Raw genomic sequence first — 6403 nt, 5'->3', positions numbered from 1 at the left:
GCACCACCAATGAGACTACAATACAGGAAGGTGCAAGTGTCAGAGAGTTATCGGACGATAATGACAACATTGTGATGGAGGAGGTGCACGAGGAAACACATTTTGTGTCAGATGTAATCCTTCATCACAATGATGAGACACTGGAACCGTGTGTAGAGGATTCACATGCACAAAACACTGCAAATCACAACATAATTTCAACCACTGCTGACCACAGTTATTTTGCATCTCCCAATAAGCTGAAGCGCAAATTCGAAGTTAAAATAAACAAAATGGGTAAAAGATTGGTAAATTGTCGCAAAAAACTAAGAGCGGAAAAACAAAAGACCACACGTTTAAAAAGAAAAATTAACTGTTTAACTGAGGTTATCAGTGAGCTGAAGCAGAAAATGCTCATCTCAACAGGTTGTGCTGAGATGCTGGAAGCTCTTTTAGTGGAGTGCCAAAATAAATACTCATGAGAGTTAAACAGAGGAAAAAGCAAAAAGTGTCAGAGGAATTGCGTTCATTCGCAATGACTCTGCATTTTTATTCCGCTAAAGCTTATGCTTATGTGCGTGAATGCTTTGACCTTGTTTTGCCACATCCCGAAACCATCCGGTCGTGGTACGGCAAAATCTCTGCAGATCCTGGATTCACACAACCAGCATTTTCTGCCATCAAGTCTTGTGTCGAAGAAAGGAAACGTGAGGGAAAGGAAACCTTGTGTGCTCTCATGATGGATGAAGTGTCAATACGTAAGCATGTGGAATATGCTGCTGGGCAATTCCATGGATACGTGGACCTAGGCTGTGGCGTCGTCGATGACAGTTTACCACCAGCCAAAGATGCCTTGGTCCTTATGGTTGTTGCTATTGACGATTCATGGAAGATACCAGTAGCGTACTTCTTAATTGATGGATTGATAGGAGAAGAGCGCGCTAATATCATCAAGGAGTGCCTTCTTCGACTCCATGCCATCGGAGCTCGTGTATTGTCATTGACATGTGATGGTCCATCATGCCACTTTGCAATGTTGAGAGCCCTTGGAGCAAACATGGATGTACTTAACATGAAGCCATCATTTCCACATCCAGCTGATCCCTCAGACACAATTCATGCAGTACTTGATGCAGTACTCATGCTCAAGTTAATCCGAAACACATTGGCTGATCGAGGTACGTTGCAAACTCCAACAGGAAAAATCAGTTGGAAATTTCTACAAGAGCTGAACAAACTTCAGGAGGCACAGGGACTGCGACTTGGAAACAAGGCTGGGAAAAACAGAAAATGAAGGTTAAGCTTGCAACCCAGGTTTTCAGCAGCAGTGTGGCAGATGCTTTGGAGTTTTGCAACACACAGCTCCATCTACCACAGTTCAGAGGATGTGAAGAGACGGTTGAGTTCCTGAGAACTATTGATGCTGCCTTCGATGTCCTGAACAGCAGGAATCCCTAGGGAAAGGGTACAAAGCACCTATGAGGACATCCAACAAAGAGCGTGCAGAAAAAATCTTGCTGAAGGCACAAAAGTCTCTCCTCGAACTGAAAGATGAGAAAGGCATACCAGTGCATGCTGGAAAACGGAAAACCTGTGTGGTTGGTTTCATTGCCAGCTGCATAAGTGACAGTAACCACCAACTGGCGGCCCGCGGGCCACATCCGGCCCGCCAGACATTCTCATCCGGCCCGCACGACGGGGGTGACTGTGGCGTTGATTACTGCGTTCGCCTCCCACTCATTTTTTTTTTTACAACGTCGTGAGTGAGGTGCAGTACCGGAGTCCAACAGAGAGGCAGCAGCTGCGGGACAGTAGAATGCGTACTGCGAAACCTTCCCTGCCTTGAAGAAGAAGTGATCCTTCGTTGTGAAGAGTCTGCTTTGTGCGCTTCGCACCACAGCAGTAGCCCCGCTGTGACGGAGTCCAACAGAGAGGCAGGAGCTGCGGGACAGTAGCCTAGAAGCAGGGTTGGGTTAACCAGACTGGTTGTAACGGAATATATGTAACGGCGTTACGCAGAATATAAAAATCAAGTAGGCTAACTGTATTCAGCTGGCGTTACATTTGAAAAACGAGTAATCTGATTAAAGTTACTTTCGTAAACCTGAAGTGAATACATTTTGGAATACTTATTGGAATTATTGGTGGAAAAGTTTCCTCACAAAATGTAATATTCATTACCGGCAGAACTGTGTGCACACTGCACAGCGCTGCAGCATGTCTGTGAGCGAGAGAGAGATGCAGCGTGTCTGTGAGGCCCCGCCCCCGCACGCAGATGAGAGAGATCTCTTTTATAATATATTGAAAGTTAGAAACGGAGATGGTTGGATAAAATGTGCAAGATAACGTTTATGTAGCATTTCTTTATTGTCGAAATTATGACATTTCATAAAGATCAAATCAAAGTGAATGGCCTGCTGCTGCTGAATGCATGGGTCAAGTGACTGGAACAAGTTTTAAAAGTTATTACATTGTTTCAGATAATAAATTAAAGGTCCGCAGTAGCTGAGCGTGCTCCACTAGCATTGTGGACTATATGAAAATCGCTGGCCCGCGATAGTGTCTATTGGATACATTTTGGCCCTTGGACAAATGTAGTTGGTGATCCCTGTGTGGTTCCTCGGTTATAGCTCCTCCATTATCGCTCCTTGCTCCTCTAGCAAAAATAAGGCCATTGGGACGCTACTCAAGATGGCGCAGACAAATCAACTTCCGGTGAGACCGTGACCGAGGAGCGAGGAAATGAAAAATAAGAGAAGTGAGAAGGCCCTGGGTTGCCTGTAACGGATGAACAAGCCAACACATGGTACCAGGGCCGGCTCTAGACTTTTGGGGGCCCTAAGCGAGCTTTGGCTTGGGGGCCCCCCTCACTCTAGCGCATTCTCACTACACACAACACGGAACCAACTTTTGTCTTATGATGTTAGCATAAGCACATATATTGTATAAATAAGCATGTAAGCACCGTGGACCTAACCTCCTCTAGGGGGGTCCTCACCTCCTCTAAGGGGGTCTTCACCTCCTCTAGGGGGGTATGGGGGCATGGTCCCCCGGGAAGATTTTTTTTTAAATATTGAAGTTAAAAGCATCAATCTGGTGCACTTTGAGAGCAAAATTAAGAGATCTATGGATACACCTCTCAACACCCATATGAAACAGAAATGTAAGCAGATTTTTCTTTATGGATATTTTACAAATCACTTAAACTGTATTCTTGTTTTGTCATATAGTATTTCATAACTGTTTTTCATTTATTCTCTCTGGCTGTCCATCCCATAATGTTCACATAGAAACTAGCTGTCAATAGGAATATCATTCAGAAGAATTATAATTTCATGCAAAAATCTGTCACAAAAAGAGGTTGCACATTTAAATTCAGGTGTTGTTAACAGCCACATTTACTGCTGCAAATACGTTACATAGCTGTAATTTATGCTTCTCTTACATGTTCGCATAACTTGGAAGTTTACTGACATTTACATACCTTGTTTACCTGTGGCTCTGGGGTTGTTGTGTGAGCTACCACTTAAGAATTGTCGTCTTTTTTAAGAAATGTTTTTCTTATGTCCATCTTCAAAAACTCTGAGTCCGATTGACAGTTTATTTTAAACATTGTCACACAGGATAGGTACCTGTCAGCTAATAAGACATGTTTATTTCCATTCAACTCTCAGGTTGGTCTGGTGTCTTGCCTCTGTTGCATTCACCGAACACGGGAAATTACAATCCTGCCGTCCCCTCTAGTGTCATGATGAGGTTCAGGTAAAGCACAGTTAATGTATTATATTATTGACTCAATAATATAATATATGACTTTGAGAGTAGGCAATCTAGGCATATTAACAAAATTAATTAAACATACTTATCACGGCGACGGTGTACTGAGATTTTTTTTCTTTTTTTTTCTAGGGGGCCCCTTAGTGGCTGCGGGGCCCTAAGCGGCCGCTTATGTCGCTTAATGGGTCGGGCCGGCTCTGCATGGTACATACAGCAGATAAAAGAAAGGGGGATCGTTCATTATAAACGTATCTGGCATCTGAAGACCGCATTGTGGGATCTGGGAAACTGTGATTTTTCATTTAGCTTTTCTGAACTTAAAGGTAAAGCATTTAATCAGGAATACAATAGGTTAGAGCTTTATTGAAAATAATCATTATTTGCGGCCCTATTGTGGTCCTAGCAGGTGCCTGCTAACACATGAACCAACCTGACGTGATGGATATGCAAATTGAAGTTGTTTTTAGTATTTAAATATCGTGTTGAACAAGTGTGTGACTGTGCTTGTGTTGTTATATATTGCCCTTACCACACAAATCCAAAAGGAAATCATTTTTTATTATTGTGTCCTGCATCATCTGTAGACATGGGCCTACAATACATCATACATTCATATATAAACATTTCCAGACTGACAGAACAGACAGAGAAACTCTGAAAATATAGAAGCAACTAAAGCATCTTTCACATTTAAATCCTCAGTCCATTATTGTCGACTACAAAATGTATAAATATTCAGTATATTTGCTCCTTTGTACGCATGAAGATCTTTATACTGTTGCTGTTGTATTCTTGTTATGGAAGTTAGGCTAATTGTTTTAACTTTAAAAAATGTTTGATGGTTACAAAATGTTTTAGGCAATGAACATACTCCCCTCAAATTCTGCAGACTTTGCCTTTGTTTCTTCAGGACAGGATGTGCTGCAGAGTACAGATATAGAATGAGTCCCTTGTCCAGCCTCCAAAAGCTTCACTCAACCCATCCGAGACCTGTACACACAATAACCTTAGCCAATTTGCTAGGGACACTATTGTTTTCATCTTGTGAGTCTGTGTGTGTCATCATTCCATAATGTGGTCCTGGTATTTTTCTCTGGACCGATTTGGTCATCGCAATAACATCACACATGTTCAAGATGCCGTCACAGCACTTTACACATCTGTAGTACTACAGTACCACTGTAGTGGTTTGAGATGGCCGTTGTTTGAGTGATGGTGATGGTGCTGAAAGTAGTCAATGGGCCATGACCAACCCTCCCATTTTAAACCTTCACTTTACAAACCTGGCCCAATTTGGCATTACAAAGCTTTACAGGCATGTCAAGTAGTTGACATTTAGTGTTTCTAGGTTTTACTTCTTACCCTTCTCATTATTATATTTAAAGAACAAATACAAAATTAGGTGCTTAATTTCAGTTGCGCTCTCATAAATAACAAGCTCTACCTCTGGCTTCATTATGGGTAATTTGACCGTTAACGTAGTTCACAGAGTTTGACTTCTATTTATATTATCATGATTTCATGATTTGTGAGGACTCTTTGATTTGTGGTTTCTTGTGCGTAACTGCATGCGTTTTTTAAGTTCACAACAGCTTTATACTAGACAAGACGGGACCTTGTTAAAATGAAATGGTTAACAGTTTTTAAGATCCTGTAAAGGCATTTTTTATCATTACTGTCTGGTGAACGACACTAACCCCCAAAACACACCAGGAGCGTTTGCGCCGCGTTACGTTTCGGCTGCGCCACGCTGCGACCTCCTCCTGCGACAACACACACCAGACGCGTTTCAAAACGTTGCGGAAGCGGAGCGTCGTGTGTGCAGCCTCGCAGTTGTTGTTGATTTTGGAATATTTCCTGGACATTTGTACTTCTACAAGTAAGTAGGCTATACGTAGTTAAATGGTTTATGTTTGTGTCTGTTTAAATCGTGTTTATTGTTGTTATTTCCTATTTTGTTGTGTTGTAGACTACAGACACAGTTAATAATAATTGTAATATTCCAGTTATAAACGACATGAATCAAAGATGTGTTGCTGTATTTTAGTGGTAAAAAAATATGCATTCATCATCATAATTATTCTATATATATATCATTTACAGTGCCTGTAAACCGGAGGAGAACGCTGGCATGTATTCTCCTACTTGTGGGGTCTGCTAAATTAGTATATGTGGGGGATGTAGAGATGGGCGAGTCATGATTCATCCGGATCATTAACCCGGATCCTAGTAATGAGCCGGTCGTGACGAGTCTCCCTCTCGATTAACCCGAGTCCTTTGAGTCCTACACCTGATGTGACGTAACAATTAAAACTATAAATTGCGTCACTCTTTACTCTCTTTATAACGTGTACAATCACATTACAACGTTGTTGTATCCAGAGATCCAGCAGACTCGTCGCCATGCACGAATCAACAGCAAATTCAGCCCCTCCTCCGGCTCCCGCGAGAGTCCCGTGAGCCGTGAGTGAGCCGTGAGTCGTTGGACTCGCGGGAGCCGTGAGTGAGCCGTGAGTCCGCAAATCTCTGAGTCTGCTGCGACTCGTCGAGGGAGCCGTGGGACTCGCGGGAGCCGTGGGACTCGCGGGAGCCGTGCGAGCCGGAGGAGGGGCTGAGTCTGCTGTAGATTCGTGCATGGGGACGAGTC

Source organism: Gymnodraco acuticeps, unplaced genomic scaffold, assembly GCF_902827175.1.
Source record: "Gymnodraco acuticeps unplaced genomic scaffold, fGymAcu1.1, whole genome shotgun sequence".
Classification (NCBI taxonomy): domain Eukaryota; kingdom Metazoa; phylum Chordata; class Actinopteri; order Perciformes; family Bathydraconidae; genus Gymnodraco; species Gymnodraco acuticeps.
The sequence above is the reverse complement of the archived record's forward strand: the minus strand, read 5'-3'. Positions refer to the sequence as shown.